Source organism: Neopelma chrysocephalum, unplaced genomic scaffold, assembly GCF_003984885.1.
Source record: "Neopelma chrysocephalum unplaced genomic scaffold, ASM398488v2 Primary Assembly neopelma1_128, whole genome shotgun sequence".
Lineage (NCBI taxonomy): Eukaryota > Metazoa > Chordata > Aves > Passeriformes > Pipridae > Neopelma > Neopelma chrysocephalum.
In genome coordinates this window covers 605,900-624,322 of record NW_020897790.1, presented here as the reverse complement: position 1 = coordinate 624,322, position 18,423 = coordinate 605,900, and the positions used below count along the sequence as shown (strand labels likewise).

Below are 18,423 nucleotides of genomic sequence, written 5' to 3'. Positions count from 1 at the left end.
ACAAAAAAGTTATCAGGGCTAATCCTATAGCCTTTTTTTTTTTGCTGGTATTTGTTCAGAAGCAAAGCAGGTTGGTATTGTACAGTAACAACTCACCCAGACAGGACTTTGTCCACTTGAAATTAGAGAATTTTAATTTTAATTCACTTTAAGAAGATGAGATGGCTCATCTAGACATCTAGGGCTGATCTGAGAATCTGATTTGTTAGGTCCTGTTCTGGTTTTCTGTGGGTGCTGCTGCTCACCAGGGTCCATAAAAACAGCCAAACACATGGGTAGATGTGCAAGGGCTGTCATTTCAGAATTTTTGCAATTCCTCCTTTGTACTGACATCCTCCCAAGAGTAATCTCTTAATTAAGCCCCACTCTCCTCTCTTAAAATGTCCTATTGATTAGTCAGTAACTTAGGAGATCAGACACAGGAAGAATTGTGCAGTTTGCACAGAGCCCCCGGACATGGAATAAAATTGAAATGATTTTTCTAGAACACTCAGTGAGAGGCTTCAAAAAAACCCCAACAAGTATAAGGTTGGATCCTTACTGAGCGCAAAGCGATGTAGCTCCACAGTGGGGAATACTAGGATTTATTTTCATGAATTTAGCTCCCCAGTGTCTGGATGTCAACCCACACAACTGGAGGTCGTGTTCTGTCTTGCAGCTCCTTGCTTTGTCCTTAAGGTTCCCTTTTCTACTCTGTTTCTCTCCTCAGCTGGGCATTTTTGCTTTAACCCTGTTTTATTCCTAATGGAAGTAGCAAGAACAGATCAATTTTCAGTTTTCTGGAAATCTGAAAAAATAAATTAAAAAAATACTTCACTTGATTCCTGAGAGCAAACTTTTAAACATGCCTGAAATAAATCAAATGACTTGTCTAAGCCTAAAATACCTGAAGGCAACCTCCACTGAGGAAACTGCCAGGGCAATGCATCTTGTGTTTCAGAAAGGCCATTCTGTTCTTTAGGAATAACCCCATGGACCTTAAATGAGTTCACAGAACAGTTTGATACAATGAATTTCTACTGGCTGCTGCTGTTTCAAAAGAGATTTGTATTTTGCCAAGTCTGCTCCTGAGATTTTTGTGGGTAAAGAACAGCATTCCTGTTAATGGTTTAAAGGAACAAGGCTCTGTTTTGGGAATTAAAGGTTATGTGGATACCTCTTACATGAAGGATGGTGGAGGGAAAGCCAGGCTGGCAGAAAAGCAATGTTAGAATGTCATAATATTAGACATTGGGATTACTTTCAGGTAATTGTAGCAAAATCCCACATTCCTGCAGAATGATGGGAATTATGATAAACAATTTGGACTTTTCAGGCCTGTGCTGCTTTAACCTAACAAAATGCCAGGAAAGAGCTGGTTAAATGATTCAGTCTGTAATTATTTTACTGTCCATATATCAAAGAACCATCTCCTTTCATATCTTAACAGAGCATTCAGTTGGACAGAAACACATGTTTAGAAGTCTTGTGGACAACCATGAAGTGGCAAAAAACTGTGGCAGTGGCGAGTGATTACTTGGAACAGCTCTTGAGATGCTCTCAAGCTGCACCAAAGAACTCTCCAGAAAACTACAGTCAAAGGTTGGAGGGGAAAGCTGAAATTTGGGCCAAGAAAAAACCTCAATATGAAATGTTGCATCCTGAAAGCTCTCTGGAATTTTCCCCTGCAGCATTATGCAGTGTTAGCAAGAACACTCCTGGTCCCCTAGAGTTAATATGTAAGTTTGGAATACAGGGTCCATGTTTATTTCTAGATATCTTCTGTTGTCTGTCCTGTACTTCATGCCAATGGTTCATATACCTGCTGAGAGGGAGCTGAACTCCAGTGCTCATGTTTGTTTAACAATATTAAATATTCTACTGAGCTTCCTGTTACACAATTCTTTCATACTGTGTGGTGTACACTCCACCAAAGCTGTCCTGTTAGTAGAGAAAGGAATACATCAATGGCATTTTAAGATGAATCCATTTTCACACACATTTGTGTCTAAAGGTACAGGTGGTAACTAGTGTTATTCCAGGTGTGGGGGATCAAAGAACAGGAATTCCAAGAGTAAGTGACCTGAGAAAAAAGGGATGCACAATTTTTAAATGTTCCATCATACCAGCCTGTGCTAAGTGAAAGAGTAGATAAGAAGTGGACCAAAATGTACTATAACGGCTCGAGTTAACAAATGTGATATATCATCATAAGAACAACTGCCAGAGCCCTTTTGGAAAGTAAGTCCTTTTCAAAGTGATGTCTCAAAACCAAAAGAACGTCAAGTAACCCCCTCAATTTTATTTACTGCTGTTTCTTCTTTGTTTTCAAGACCCAAAGTTTTGTTTGTGTGAGTGGACCACGAGGCACACACCAAACCCAGAGACTCTCTAGGACATACTGTGCCAGTAACCAAAGCTCTGTTTCAGAGGGGGTTTTGTTCCTGGCTTTGCTTTGGCTTTTTACATATCTCATGATAACAGGAAGGAGGGCAGCCAGCCAGTGATCTTTTTTCTTCCTCAAAATGTAAAACTTTCTTCTGTCAAAGCAGAGGGAACCAGCAAAAAGAATGTTCCTTTTCACCTGTCTGCAGGTGGAGGTGAGGGAATGCTGGAAAAGGTGTTGCCAGCTCACATTTCCAGTCCTGTGCCTACAGACATGAGCCTTGCTTGTTTTCTTTTTTCCGTTGGACAGCAGCTCATTTTTTAATAACTGTAATGATCAGCATTTTCTAAATAAATGTCTGTAGCTCTGGACACACGGACAGGTATCAGGTATCATCTTTTTTCCCTGCTCTAGTGCATGTTTGCTATTCTTATCACTGATGTTTAGCTCCCACGTAGAATGAGTCAGAGATCTCAGATATATGGCTTTTATTTGAACAGAGATGGACTCATCAATGTAAAACAAGCAACCATGAAGATGGAAAGGGTTTGATCACTGTGGCAGAACAGGCAGAGCCCTGCTCAGGTGTAGCTAACAGCACTCCAGGACACGTGTATCTCCTGGGCACATCCTCAGTTCTGATGCTAAACTGTTCATCTTGGGGTATCAGCCACTCATCTGCAGTTTTACAGAGTTCTTGGTCATTAAAATAAGGATTTTTGAATCAACTAGAATACTGTTCTTGCTAACCCTATACATTTGATCCCTAGGGAATTCTACCATCCCTACCCATTTGCCTCAAAAGTCCATAGTGTGGTGATGTGGCTATTTTCCTTACCAAGTACCAGTTGCCAACATCATCCTTTGGCAGCAGGTACAAGTACAGCTTTGCTTTGCCTATTAAGCACCCAGTTGCTTGAATGTACCCGAATTCAGAGCCTTCGGTGCTTTGGGAGGGTGTCAGCTGGCATGTTCTGGGACTTATCGAATATCTCTCTTCTCTCCATATCCCCAAGACTCTTTTTTCTGTCAGCACAAGTAGGTAATCCGCAAACTAGGTGAGCAGTGGCTTGATCTTTTTAGCCATTTGTAGTTACAAGGTCCTTCAAACAAAACTAGTGTGATGTTTTGGTACGGGCGTATCCAAATATTGCATCTAAACACAAAACAGGGGAGGCAAAGAAACCCCCCGAGGTGCAGTGTTGCTCAGTTCAGCGGGTCCTTCTCAGGGAGTTCTCCTGCTCCAGTGTTCCTTCTGAAGCCTTTGATCTGCTCTCTGGAACCCCAGTGGCTGTGGTGGTGTGACTGATGTTTGGTTCACGATACCACTGTCGTTGGGGATCTTTTTTCTTCCTCTTACATAACTGCCCGGAGGCCTTTGGAGTCCAGTGAGTTCACTTGTGCCCTATAAACTTTTTGGCACTCAGTTCCCAATTTCTTTGCTGCTCTGCTGTGCTGCTTGATGGCCTTTGGCAGGAGAGAAGAGCCACGGGACGTGGTTCAGTCAAGAGCCAAGGCTGAAAGCTTTTGTTTGGTAGGAGATTGTTAATATTTCTTCCCTAGGTCTGATGCACTTCGGGTTTAACAATAAAAGATACTGAAAACTTTTGAGGAACAGCAGGAAATGTTGGGAGGTTTTTTTTTGTGTTAATTCCTTTAAGTCATTTATCCAGGATCTCCAATCTATTTAAAAACATGGCTACACACTTTTCTTGTAAGTGTAAGCAGGTGTATTTGCTAAAATCAGAAGCAAAGCAGTTTGAAAATGAACCAACGATTTTGGGAGCCCCACTGGGTTTGCTCCCAACTTGAAACACTTCCAGAGTTGAAAACATTGCTGTATGTCTAGAGGGCCTGAAGAACTAGTGGAAAATTTGTGCTACTGTGCAGGTGACCCCCCTGACATTACTGCATCACTGACAGTGCTGACACTCTTATTTTGTCCTATTTTCATTTACTTTCATTGTAAACTCTCAGTTTTCCCATTCTGGCCTAAAAACTGCCAAGCTAAATAAATATTTTCTCTTTCATGTCCATCTCCATAGAAACAGAATCTGTGTTGCTGCTATAATTGTTCTCTTGTGCTGTTTTTTCTGTTATGGCCTTAGGTTTTTTAATATTGCTTTCTTTTTTAATATTGCTTTCTTTCTTGGGAAGGTACCAGTTCATCTACTTAAGACAACTTGTAAATGCTCAAGCATTAAGGAGAAAAGAGAGTGATTCTTTTCTTATTCTTTCCTCTCTTCCTGAGCAAACAATTCCTGAAGATAAAACCCTGACAACTTTGAAAAATGGAAAGATAGTAATTTTAAATGAAGTCCTGGAGCAAGAATAGCATTTTCTACCTCAAATATTCCCTACTGCCTTCAGTATTTCTTTAGCTGAGAGTCATGGACTCAAGTGGCACCTTAGCAGGAGAATAGAAGTTTGTAAAGCCATTTTAAGTTCTTGTTACTGGAGCAGGCAGATTAAGACATTTTAAAATTGGCACTGTCATTCACTCACTGAGATAGAAAGATAATCCACTTGTATACTGCTATAATGAATTCTGAGACTCCACGAATGAAATGTGGAGCTTCCTGCCTCCCCAGGTGAAATCCAAAAGCCCAGTAAAGTACTTCCACATTTTTGTCTCAGCCTCAGAAACAACTGTCAGTTAGTCAAACCTAAGGACACGTACTTTTCTGTTGTAGATACCAATTGTTTTTAACAGCTCAAAGTTTTTCAAGCAGCATTCAAACAGACCGCATTTATTAGGTGAGCTCTGGCTTGTAGTTCCAGGTCCAGTACTGCCCTAACTGTGAGTCGGATTCCCAGGGATATCACCAGGATGTAACGATCTCTTAGAAGAGAACTGGATTTGCAGCAGCAGCAAAACGTTGTCTTTCTTCCGGTTGCTGTTTTCCTTCCTATGTTCTCCTTTACCTGGATTTGTCACGCTATGACATGTAACAGCAGAAGCCTGGGATTCCCAGAGTTAAGGAAATGACTAAAAATAGCACAAAGCAGAGGAAATGTTGCTTGCTTTGTTTGTTTGTTTGTTTTTCTTTGGAGTAGTACTCGCAAACTCTGATTTTCAAAGGAGGCAAGTGATTAGGATTTGAAATTCAGTCTCCCTGAATTTGAAAGCCTTCAGAAAGATCTGATTTTAAAAGAGAGGTTCCTCAGTATATTCCCAGAATCAGGACTCATCCGAGACCAAAAGCTGTGTCTGAGGTTAGCAATGATCTGTACGGTCCCTGTGGTTCTCTTAAATAAGCAATAAAAACATGGGCCCGCACATCCAGGGAACTATAAAAAGGTAGCAGGCACAGTGGCTCTGCACAGCCTGACCAGCTATGATGTTTGGTTTTTAAAATTTGAACACGAACCCGAGAATCCTTCTCAAGCCATGCAAAGAAATATTACCAAGCTCTTTGCCCACGAGGCTTTCAGTGTTGTCTCTCGGATCAATCAGGCCGAGGCCGTTCCTCTGTGGTGCCCTCCAGCCCCACTGACAGTCCTTGATATTTGCTCTCTGCCCAAAGGCCTTTCCTGCTCATACCAGCAGCGCTGCAATATTGCCAGTCAGGCATATCTGTAACCTGTCCACAGGCCTCAGAAATAACTCAGGAAATTCAATTGTAACAATTAATTTGGAATTGCCCTTATCTGGCACCTTCACTTCTGAGTGAACTCGGGTTTCTGACTTTTCTCCTTGACTTTTGAGTGCTGGAAACACAGAGTGGGGGTCTGCAGTACAGGCACAGGAGCTATTCCATGCAAACAGGATTGAGACTTCCCTTAAAATCGGTGCAGATCTAGGCAGGTTGCCTAGGACTGCCAGATTCCTGGCTCCCTGGGCATGGAAGTTGGAAGCTGTGCGAATTAGGCGTTGAACCACATTTCTCACTGGCAGAGGGGAGAGCGCAGCACTGAGGCAAGACTCAAGACTCTGTTCCAGATAAATCCAGCACGGCTGAAGATGCTGAGAGCCTGATCTGAACACGAGTCTCAGTCACCAAGGCCCTGCTGCACAGTTGGGCACTGCAGCCTCATTGCTGTTAGCACTGAAAGACTTTTGGGATGGATCCTTTGACATTCCAGAACACAAATGTTCTTGGATCATCTGACAGAAATCCCTCAAGCAGAGGGTCTGCTTCCCTGGGGGTTTGTCAGAACCAATATGGAAATATAACCACTGATTTCATGAAAGTTTTTCAGAACTCTGATGTTTCCAGTGAAACATTTTGGATACAGCTAATTGACACGGTTTATTGGTGCAATTGCCTATTGGTTAATGGTTGGACTTGATCATTTTAAAGAGACCAGACAAGTGGTGATTCTAAAACTGATGTTCAAGCCTAATCCTTTCCTAAAAGAGAGCTCTGGCAGGGAAAGCTGCGGTGTGTCCTGAGTAAACAGGTACCAGCATTCCATAAGAACTAGCCCGATGAAGCCTTTTCCAAGCTCTCACGTGGGATATGTCTGCCACCTACTGTTGACCAAACTATTTGCACAGAGAGGCCGTGGACCACGAAATAGAAAAAAATTTAATGTTCCTGTGGGCAAAGAAAGAGCCAGGTTTAGAGAATTTGCGATAATGATGTGTCTAAAAATGACACCAGCTCTCTCTGGTCCTCGGAGAGAAAACTTGGCTTGTTGATTAATAATAATTAACGTGGGATTTATTTGGTGCTTCTATTGCAAAGTATTTGTGTAAGGCTTTTAGAAGTACTCTTGTTGAGAAATATTTTCATTGTCCTCACATCGGTCTCTTTAAACTAAAGAAAGACAGCTGAAATAGAGAAGGTGAGAAGTTCCTTAAGATACCAGGTAATGCTGATAAAGCATTCCAAAAATTCTCAACAGCTTTCCTGGCTAGTGACTGTCACTATTCAACAAAGAGGTCTGCAGGATTTGGAATTAAGGTACCTAAAGGCTACATGTGAAGTGCTTTGCTGAATCCAAGGTAGTTTAAAGTTCACTGAAGTGGCATTAAAGAGCTTTGGTGAACATGGAGACACTGTAGCGATGTCTGAAGGTAAGCTTGGGAATTTGTGTTCAAACTGAGCTCTGGAACACAATGTTAAATACTGGAAATTAATACCTTGTCTATAATTGAAAATGACACACTGGGTCTGTGTGTATCAGAATTTATGAATGAGAATAAAAGATCCAGACCTACCTTTCAACACACTCATAGGCTCACTCACCAGACAGCTACAGGTAAATGTCTGGCTGACTTTTGAGGTACTTCCTCTTTTAGAAATATAAATTAATTCATATTCATGAAGGAGAAAATGAGAGAATGACAAGTGACAAAAAGGAAAATTCACCCCATCAGCATTTTTTCTCCTTATTGAAATGGTCACTCATTCAGGAATACAAAGCTGTTGAAGGCAGCTCCTAATGTTGTAATTATCTTGCATTAAAGTCAATGGCATTGTAAATGTCATAGAGGAAAAAAATCCCTGTATAGCCTGCTGAAATAAATCACACAAAAAGAATCACTTTATTTTTACTGTAGAATGAAAAAATACATCTGTTTTAGGACATATACATTTAAGACTCAAAAGCTTTAGTAAAATTTCTTTTCCACAGTGGTGGAAAGGGAGACTAGTTTTAGCTGTGAGTGGATTGCCAGCTTCTAGCTCCATCTACTGAGTCAAACTGAAATAACAGAAACATCGAGTTTTCATCTTTTTCTAAAAAAATGTATCCCAACTGCCCCCTAACACAGATCAGGAACCAGCAATATGGAGCATGAGCCAGTAAGTAGCACAGCACACAGTAAACAAGGCAGGGCAGGCTCTGTTGGAAAACCAGAGACTCCCTGGGACCCTGGGGGTTATGGAATTATAGACCACTAAAAGCTTGTAGACAGTTTTTCTAGTTCTAATTTGAACTCTGCAAAAAAATGTTCTTATTCCACTTGACATGCTGTTTGGAGATATCACAGGCATTTCTTACATTGCTTTCCCTGAATCCAAGGTCTCAACAAGTTTTACACGGAGATTCTCACTCCCTTCCATGTCCAGAGATAAATTACCCTGGGAGGATAAATATTTTCAAGGCACACTTTATATGAAGATAGAAAAAAACAGCTTGAACCTCGTTGTTCTGCATGTCAGCAGAAGGCTGCTTGCACTGAGATCTCCCAGGCTGCTCTAAGAGAAACCATTTCAAGGACTAATTTCAGAACTAATCAATTGTTTACTTAAAAAGCGGTTACTATAGAAATTATCATTATGGACTGGTAGAACTCCGGCAAAACACAAAGTGTAAGAAATGTTTAACCTCCTAGCTGACTCCTGTGCAGTCCACAGTTGATGCTGCCTTAAATGCCAGTAATAAAACAAACCTCCAAGAGCAAAATATTAATTTGACACATAAACTTTGATATTCAAACACAGGCGAGGTGGCTTTGGCTTGCGAGGTCTCATTTACACTTTTGGATTACAGATCCATTATGCACAAAATGGACCAAAAAAAAATCACTTTATCTTATGATTTGTCTTGTCTTTACTTTTACCTCTGACAGCATTTGAAGAGAATGAGAAAGAATCCAGATGCTCACCCAGATGCCCTTTGCCTCAATTTGACATGGTGTTTTTCAATTTTATACTCACAAAGGATAAACATTTTGAAAGCCTGTGTAGCAAATTAGAAGCCTGAAGTACACTTTGAAAAATCATTTGTGCATGTTAAAATATAAGTCTCACAGAGTACTAACGCATTTTAGGATTTCAGGTGCTCAAGCCATTTCCTAACTAAGACTCCCAAAGAACTAAATATATTACAGAACAAATGTTTTATTTTTTAACGGAGCACTTGCAGATTTCTTCAGCAAATCAATTGTTAAAAGTGTTGCTTTCTGGACTTGTTTTTCCTTTCCCAGTTCTCCCTGTGAGGAAGTGGTCAAAGCTGGCACAATGTTTTAAGGGCAACTACCAGAACATGTAATACTGGTATTTGAGGTGGAATACAAATGATTCTCAAGACATTAGAGCAGGACATATATGTGTATTTGCAAGTGGCATTTATGATTAATAAGTATACCAAAAGGCAGAATCACCTGGCTTACCACACCAAACTGCAGGCAGAGGTGATCCGGAACCAGTGTGTTTGTGTGTTAATTGGAATGTAAATGCAGAGTTTGAGTGGTAACAGCAATGTAAATTTACCTTCTGCTGTGACTCCAGGCACTGCTCCCCAGCCAGCACCACTGTTCTTGAATTCTCAGTCTGTCTGGATTGTCTTCATTTTCTTTACTCTCAAGGCCACACCACTTGAGACGCTCACAGGAACCTTGCTGTAATGCAGAAATAGAGATGGTAAAAAAATAGAATTTAAAGCAAATGTCATGGCTACATAAAATCAGCTTTTAATAATTATTTTCCACATGTAATTTACAGGTATTCGAACAGAGTGTTTTAGACAAATCTTAAATTGTATATCCCAGAAAACAGTACTTTGCTGAAGTAGAGACATTTGTGCTTTTTTCCTTCTTTCTCCCTTTGCTTTGGACAGCAGTCCATCATTGTTGAACAACTTTGATTTTATTATTTCCATTAAAAATAATTCATGGTGGGCTAACTTTAGTTTATTTTGACTCCGATTTCAGATGGATCTTCCTTTCTTTTGGGAGACAGCGCTATGCATCAAGGAGGTCCAGTGAGCCAGTCCCTTTGGTATGTGTGTTGAAACAATACAATTTGGGCTTCAAAATTCCCAGAATGATATGAATAAAAACAGCAGCTGCAAAACAGTATGTGTCAAAGATAACAATGCATTCACCAGTGAGAATGGCAGGCTTTGGGTCTAGGATTAATTTTATAGTTTATTTGATTAATCATCTTGGTAGCCTTGTGGCAAATGTAGCAGCCATGAGTTTGGGTTAAAAATACAAGAAGTTACAAACTTTTTCCAGTTCCTATATTAATTGCAAACAAATTCACTCCCCCTGCTTCCTGACCTTGACGATGACACTGCTTCCAGCAGCTGTATATGAAACTGAAAGCAGATCCCTGTGGATAATTACACCACAGAAGAGGTTTTCAATGTGTTGGTTGTTCCACGGAGCCTCCTGTTCTCCAGGCTGAGCTCCCCCAGCCGCTCTTCATGACTTACCTTCTAGACCCTTCCTCAGGCCCTTCGCCCTTCTCTGGACACATTCCAGCGCAGAAGGCTCAAAGGAGGGTGGCAAGGAGAGCAGGGATAAACGGGATCTTATAAAAATGGAGGAAAAGGCCTTGCTCTGCAGTGCAGGGTGAGGAGGTGCCATTCTTTGAACAGGACAGAGGTCACCCCATAAAAGAAACGGAACAAACAGTCTCCGACAGGCCACGCTGCCTGTGCCAACACAAGGGGTGCTGGTAATAACTCCTCCATCTCAGCCGGGGCTTATCCTTGTCACACCACACAGTGAATCTCAGGTGGTAGGGCTGAGCTTACCTATACTCACTTACAGTTCTTTTTTCTGCCTCTTGTGATGACAACAAATAGCGAATAATGTACAACATAAATGCTAAATAACACATACAATATCTTATATATTATATATAATAATAGCAAATGCTTAATCTGTGCTTGTACCCCAATAGAAGCCAGTAAAAATCAAGGCATTTACATTATTTTTAACGAAAAAAAAAAAAAGTGGTGCTCTCCAACACCAGCCAAATAAAAGAGGTAACAAATAATCAAATAATGACAGTCTCTTTCCATTTCTGAACTGGACTAGTTATAACTGGAATTGGTGTTTCTGGCTTGAAACACCGATTCCAAACCGTCGGTAGTGTACCAGTGCATTAGTTATGACTGACCTTTCCAACACGTTTCTGTGGTTAGAATAATTTTTATTTCAAACAGGTCTGAAAATAAACAATGGAAAAAAAGCCCATTTCTCCAATGAGCATGCACTGATTGCCCAAATTTAAATATTTGACATATTTAACTTAACTGTATATTATATATATTATATATATATATTTAACTAACATTTATGCTTAACACATTTAACTTTTGTTACTGCAGGACTTGATCTGCCCCAATGGAGGTGATGGTATTAATATCCTGAGGACATTTTAAGGGTGAAAAGTCTGGGCTGGGGGCCTGAGGGAGGAAATGTGGTGTAGTGATACAGTTAACAGGGGTCATTAAAGGAACACGGCCGAATTCACACAGGAATTTTGATGTTTCTGGCATTTTCAGTAGCGTTGTTTTAAAACAGGGTTTTGGAGGTTATCTTTGAATGCACAGTGCCCAGTGCGAACGAACTGGATGGAAGAACACAGAACTCCAGAATTATTTAGGTTGGAAAAAACCTCGGAGACCATCGAATTCAACCTTTGACCGGCCACCACCTTGTCTACACCAGGGCACCGAGTGCCACGTCCGGTCATTCCCTGGACATCACCTTTAATTGGAATTCTGCGCGTTGCGGTTTCGCCACCGCACGTGCACTAATTTATTTTCCGACATTTTCAGCGACGCCCCAACAGTTTCCTTTTTAAAAGGGGAGTTGGGAGGTTACCTTTTAATGCAAATTGCACGCATGGGTGCGAGGGAACATCGCTTTTAACCGGGATTGTGGGTGTTGTTGGCCGTCCCTGCCGGCCGCTCCCTCAGGAGGGTTTCCCGCCCATGGGCGCGCGCGCCCTCCCTCACTGCCCGGGGGGCAGCGCTGCCCCCACAGACCGCTCTGACCGGGCACCGCCGCACCCGCCGGAGGCCCCCGGGCGGCACTCCCGGGGGACGTTCCCGGGGGGGCAGGCTTGACCGGGGGTGCCGTTCCCCTCACCGAGGCGGGTCAGGCTGAATGCTGAGGGGTGAGGGCTGAGGGTGATGACGCGTGCGGCGGTTCCGGCGCCGGGGCGGTGACCGAGGCGGTGGCGCGGGCGGAAGGAAAGGAAGGAAGCGGAGGGGGGGCGGGCTTTCGCCGCCGCCGCCGCGCTCTGGTTGCCGGGAACGGGAGAGGGGCGTAAGGGGCGTGGGCTCGCGGCCGGGCCGCGCGAGGGCAGAGCGGGAGCGCGCGCGACACGAGGCGAGCGGGAGCGGCGCGAGCGGCGGCCGCAGGAAGTATCGCGAGAGTTGGCGCGGCGGCGGCGCCGGCGCTAGAGGTGACCGAGGCAGCGGCGGCCGCGGGCGCCTCCTACTCCTCCTCCTCCTTCTTCTCCTCCTCCTCCTTCTCCTTCCTGTCCGGCCATGGAGAAGGCGGTCGGCGCGGCGGTAGCGGCGGCGGTGACGGCGGAGGAGGGAGGCGGTGAGGGCGGCGGCGGCGAGGCCGGCAGCGCCACGGCGGGGCCCGGTCCCCCTGAGGGGCCGAGCGGCCCCGCCGCGCCCCCCTCGCCGTGCGGGCCCGGGGCGGCGGGGCTGGTGCGGGTGTGCGACCTCCTGCTGAAGAAGAAGGCGGCGCCGGGCAAGGCGAAGCGCGGCGGGCGGGCGGCCCGGCCGGCCAGCAGCAGCGAGAGCGGCGGCGGCGGCAGCGAGAGCAGCAACAACGGCAGCGACGACGACGACGAGGAGGAGGAGGAGGAAGACGAGGAGGAGGAGGAGGAGGAGGAAGAGGAGGTCTCCGAGGTACGGCGTGGGGAGAGGCCCCGGGGGTTTCCCCGATGATCCGGTTTCATAATTCCAGCCCGCTGCCGGCTCCCCCCGCCCGCGGCCCTGCGGCACCGCCGGGGAGAAGGGTCAGCACCTCGTGGCGCGGGCACGGCCCATCCCGCCCCCGGGCACCCCCGCCGCGGGCAGCGGCCCCCGCTGCCCCCCGTGGTTTTCCCCGGGGGTCGGAGGCTCCCTGGGAGCGGCAGCCAGAGGCCGCCTTCCAGCCTGGTGTGGCTTAATGCCGAAGGGAAAGGCCCGGGAGCTGCAGCAGGTGCCCTCTGCCGCCGTGCTGCGGGCCATGTGCCGTATCGCGATGGGTATGGGAGCCCGGAGAGCGAGGGCTGGGCGGTGGGAATGCTGCCGGCACGCCTGGGATGGGGCTCTGGGGATAGGCCGGAGCACTGGGTGAGTGTCTGGGAAGGTGTGGGCGCTCCCAGCCGTGGGAATAGGTCGTCTTGGAGAGAGTGTGAGGGAAAGCAGGTGAAGGTGCAGCCAAGGTGAAGGCTGTCGGACAGCCCGGGGTGTCCCGCTGTCGTTCAAAGCCCCCTCCACAGCTGCCAGCAGCCCTGACTCCAGGTAAAGCAGAGCCAAGCCCAGGGAAGCGTTAATAACTCGGTTTTGTCTAATGCTCGGTTTCTCAGGTAGGTATCTCCGGGAAAGGCCAGGTGAGGCTGGAAGGCCCTAATTTACATCCGTGCTCACACACAGGTCTTTGCTGGGTGGTTTTGATTCTGTAACCCCCTCAGCTGGACCTGCACTTCCGCTTTTTCTTTTTTTTTTTTTTGAGTAGTGTCCTCGAAAACGTCCACTTGAAGTTTGCTGGCTTTTCTTTGAACTCAGTTTGGCTTTCAAGTGGTACATCTGCATTTCGGTTAAAAATTGAGCAGGAAGGAAGAGTCTGATAGGTTCGAGGAAGGGCTGGGCCAAGATGCTGATAGGTTTTTCCCCGGTCAGGCAGCACTCTGCATTTTATCCCTGCTGAAGTTGATACAAGAAGCATTTTATCCACATGCTCTGAGATAAATTGCACGCAACAAGCGCGTCACAACAAGTCCTCGCACCCGGCATTTTGTTTCTGTAGTGTTGAGTTTCAGGAAAGTGAACATCATTGTGTAGGTAGAAGTTTTTGAGGTGTAAAACTTGTAGGATAACTGTTTCGGTGCTGAGCTGTGGTGTCCAGCAGTCCTACAGATGCTTGGAGAGCTCTCTCTTGAGCAGAATCCTTTGAGTTTTGCTGTGGTGGTGTCTGGCCCTTGAGTGACTTTGCTGTATCTGTTGACAAGCCCTGAGATTATTTGTTGTGATGGAAACAGAATTTGTGTCCAATGATGCTTACTGAGAGAATCACAAGTTTATTTAGTGGTCCACGGCCATTCTTCCCACTGGCTCCTTATGCTGGGAGCTCGCAGGTGGAATCACTTGTGCAGCCTGACGAGAAGGGCAGAGACAGCCAAGGAGTACAGGTAGTTGTTGAGGAATTCCCTACATGAGGTGAGCCTTTGTCTTCCTGTGGTGCCTTACGGAGCCTCAGGCACCTACTTCACATGCTTTGAGACCTGCAGAGAGATGAAAAAAAAGCAAATTATTAAATATCATGAGGCAGAATGCTTGGCTCTATTTTTATGTTTTTTTGACAGTATGACATGTGCTATAGATACTGATAGCTGGGAAGGCAGTTGGGGCATCTGGGAGCTTCCCTCATGGTTTCATCATACAGTAAGTGGAGGCTCTGCCAGACTGGGTGGTCTGGGATGAAATATTAGGCAGTGCTAACCAAGCAAGTGGATAATACTGAGTTTATGAAGTTCAGGATTCGTGGCAAAATGTGTGCCATCGGTGTCATTTGTAATCATTCTTTTTCTTGATCATGCAGGTTGCTTGCAAAAATCTGTTCTAGTCTTTCTCCCACTGACTTCAGGATAAAATGATGCAGCTTGTGGAACATGCACAGCTGAAGACCCTGTTTTTGGGAATGTGAACGTGGGGATGGCCTGATTAATGGAGCAGAGCATCCAACTTCAAAGTCGTTCCCAGCAGCTCCTGGGGAGGAAATGTGTTTTGAGTGTTCTAAGCAAAAGGGAGGTTTCCTTGTTTGAAAGCAACCTCATGGTTAGTTTTAGCTTTTAGAAGCCTAAAAAAAATCCCACAGTAGAAACAAATGGGTTTTTAGTTGTTTGGGGTTAATTTTTTTTTTTTAATTTCAGATTTACTTCAGTTGTGCCCAGCTCTGCAGTTGGATTGTGGTCTTCTGACCACTGTCAGTCTGGAAGGCACATAGACTGAAAAACACAAAAGAAATATAAGTTTCTGGTTTTGCTGTAAATGGAAACTACTGTGGGAACACTGCAGGCACTGGTGTTCCCTCCCAGCCATTCCCTTCATTATCTCTGTAAACTTAAGACAGTTTGTCTTAGGCTATTTTTTGCCCTTCCCATGCCTAATACATTAAGACTTCTCTAATCTCTGAAGCAAAGTGCTTCTAGATTTGACTGCTAGTGAGGCAGCTTCTAAAAATCAGGAGTACAGTAGCAACAAGCCCAAGGTTTTCTGAGGGGAAACCTGGCAGATCTGAAGTCACAGAAACCCCAGGAGCGGGAAGACATTGTTTGGCTCGTGTGTTGCTGAGCTGATGGAACGGAATAAAGAGTTGTAATCGGATGTTTTCATCTCTGTGTCTAAACTCCGTCAGATGTCCGTGTGGAAGCACAGGCACTGGAGAGAGCTTTGGCAGAAGTTAAATGGAAATTTCGAACCAGCAACTTAATGAGCTCCTACGACACCGTTCATGGCAACCTTCAAGGTGGATTTTTTTTAAAACTGCAGCAAATTACTGCAAAAAGCCAAGATCTGAGGTAGCGTGGTCTGGTGCTGTCTGCAAATGGCAAATTGCCTTTTTCCTAAAAACGAGTTAGTAAAAAAATGGCAGCTTTTCTCAGTACACAGGAAAAGGAATCTAAAGGTATAAGAAAAATAGCAGGGGAGGTCAGCTTGCAGGTTCCTTGCAGGTGTTCTTATACATACTGATTTTGTTCCGTATTTGTCTTCAACAAAGAGTAAAAAAAAAAATAGATAATTTCTGGTAGCAAGTTGCTACTTGAAAATCTGATGTCCAGAGTGCACAGAGTGCATTAGGGCTTCTCTTGTTTAACACAGAAAGGTTGGGTTGTATAATAAAAACTGTTCTCAAGCTGATTTCTAGTGTTTGAACTTAGAGGAGGCTTGCTGCTGGCAGTTAGGTTTATAACTGCTCTTTCCAATATTTTATCCATCTCAAGAGTTTGTAAGTTCAGTTTTCTCCCTAAGTTTCATGATGATCCAAAGTGTAGGTCCATCTTGCATTTGTGTTTATTTCTGTACTCTCTTCCATTTTATTCTGTGGCTGGATTCTTAAGTGACGTGCAAATTAGTTTCCCAGGACACAATCCTCCATTAACTCCCTGAAGGTGCTGTCCTAGGCAAAGGGTGCTTTTTGAGATGCTTTGGCTGTTTTTTAAGCATTCTTGGTTTCACTTGAGCCTGCTGGAGATACAAGGTCAATTTTGTTTTTTCAGCTGCAATTGCGTTAGTAATTGAACTGAGGTAGTAAGATGAAGGAAGTAGAACAGTAAAACACCACAGGTCCTCTAAAATGTCTTCATATAGGAGAAACTACTCTTAATTCTTCAGGTTCAGATTTAAGGTGTTAATCTGGGAACTCGGGCTTCCTGGTGTGGTTTCAGGAGCGTTACTGGCACAGGGGTGTAATACTTACACTGGAAGAGGCTTGCAGAGCTTAAGTGTTCAAGTGAGCTGATTGGAAACACAGAATTTATGTTACAAATCCCTGGGTTTTTTTAGGCCCCAACTGTCTTAATTAGAGTCCTGGAATAAAGCCTTTGGATTCTGCAGGGCCAGTAAGTCTGGCTTGACCACTGTGTTCACTCTGCTGCCATTGCTTTGGTGTCCTTGGGGTCTCAGGGAGGTGACTGAACGTGCAGCTCATCGGGCCCTGTCCTTGGGAGTGGGTGACATCCCGAGGTGCACTTCAGTCTCGGGCTCTGCCACATTGTTTATGTTGGAATTCTCTTTTTTCCTGTCTGTTTTGGCTGTTTTTTTGCCGGTGCCGCTTTGTTTCCTCCCTTCCAAAGACAAAATAATAGTGAAATCCCTTAGGATGGTTCTCAGAAATCCCTGAAGTATCAGGGCTGATCCCAGGGCTGTTAAAAGGTGAATGCCGCTGACCCCAGGAAGCATTAGGCAAAAATGTTTTATCATCCCTTTCTTACTGTTCCTAGGCTAGGCTCCAGCAAAATCAGTCTGAGTACACCTAGCACATAAGTTTTTTAAGAAATCATAAATACTTTGAGTTTTCTCTTACCTGCTCTACTTAATTGAAGTAATTACCAAATATCTGGGTTGAAAAAAGAAGGCCCTGCATAAAGTGACCACTGCAGAAGGTGGAGTTCAGCATTGGTGGCACCATGTGAATTTGTTTACTTCCTTAGATATTTCTTCAGGAAATGTCCCTATAAACATAATTCCACTGTGCAGGCTGGAGCCAAACACCCCATATTTTAAACCACTAATTCAGTTCTTTAAAGAGAACAGGTTCTCTGAAAGAGATTTGGCTGAGAGAATTTCCTCATCTGTCAAGGTTGAAAGCAAATGGGATTATGTGTGTTTGGTTTTTTTTCCCCCTCTGTCTGTGTTTTAAAACCAAAACTGTTGGTGCTTATTTAGGATATAGGTGATTTGGCAGTCGGATTTGGGAATTGAAAAATCAGTGCTGCAGGTCCAAGGCAAGTAAGAAGCCTTTGTTTCTGGGGTTAAAGGGAACAAGTCCTTTTAACTTGGTGTCAAATAAAAATTGCCCAAATTTGATATTAGTAGTTTTAGGCCATTTGAGCAGAATCCTTGCTGGGTTCTGCCTTGTTTTTTTTTTTCTGAGATGGTGTTCTCCTGGTTTGGTGGTGGGGTGGCTTTGTAGGTGACTAAACTGAAATGGCATCCTGAAGATGTGCTGTCTGTAGAGCTTCTGCACCAATGTGGGGCTTTTTTTGTCACGTCCATAACCTTTGATCTTTTAAGAAAGAAAACTTCCTTAACAGAAGAAATCCCAGGGAAGGATTAATGCTGGCAAATGTTTTGGGCAAGGTCATTCAGCTAACGTGTACTTAAGGGAAAAGTCTTCCTTAACGTGAGGTTGCCTTTGCCAGGGAATATCAACGTCTTGGTGTTTGTGTGGGAATTCTGGTGACCTCCATCCAGTCATTGTGCAGCGTCCACAGGAATTCTGGAAAAAAAAAATCCCTTCTTGACCAATGAAGGGCAGCATTTCCTCTCTGTTTTCAGCAAGCAGTGCTTTTTGTAAGTCAGTGCTTAGAGAGGTTATCTCAGTATCCCAGATGTTTGTCAGCCACATTGCCCCCCCTGTGCCGTCCTGAGCTCATGACTATCCAGAGCTACGTGGAGGTGTCACTTAACTGTTGTGTCAC

The 18,423-nt window shown here is 44.4% G+C and overlaps 2 long non-coding RNA genes across 4 annotated transcripts; one reads left to right on the top strand and one right to left on the bottom strand.

Annotated features, from left to right (window-relative positions):
* Positions 1-64: 64 nt before the first annotated feature.
* LOC113974907 lies at positions 65-12,519 on the bottom strand. 3 transcript variants are annotated; one of them, XR_003536689.1, is made up of 3 exons: positions 12,147-12,519; positions 9,532-9,659; positions 65-977 (listed from the first exon to the last, which is right to left on the bottom strand). It is a non-coding gene; the product is annotated as an uncharacterized LOC113974907 (long non-coding RNA). The 3 variants fall into 3 exon arrangements; XR_003536690.1 differs by lacking the exon at positions 12,147-12,519 and adding an exon at positions 11,763-12,120; XR_003536691.1 differs by lacking the exon at positions 65-977 and adding an exon at positions 8,404-9,251.
* On the top strand, positions 8,069-11,493 carry LOC113974911. Its single transcript, XR_003536696.1, has 3 exons — positions 8,069-8,118; positions 9,972-10,038; positions 11,381-11,493. It is a non-coding gene; the product is annotated as an uncharacterized LOC113974911 (long non-coding RNA).
* Positions 12,520-18,423: the final 5,904 nt, after the last annotated feature.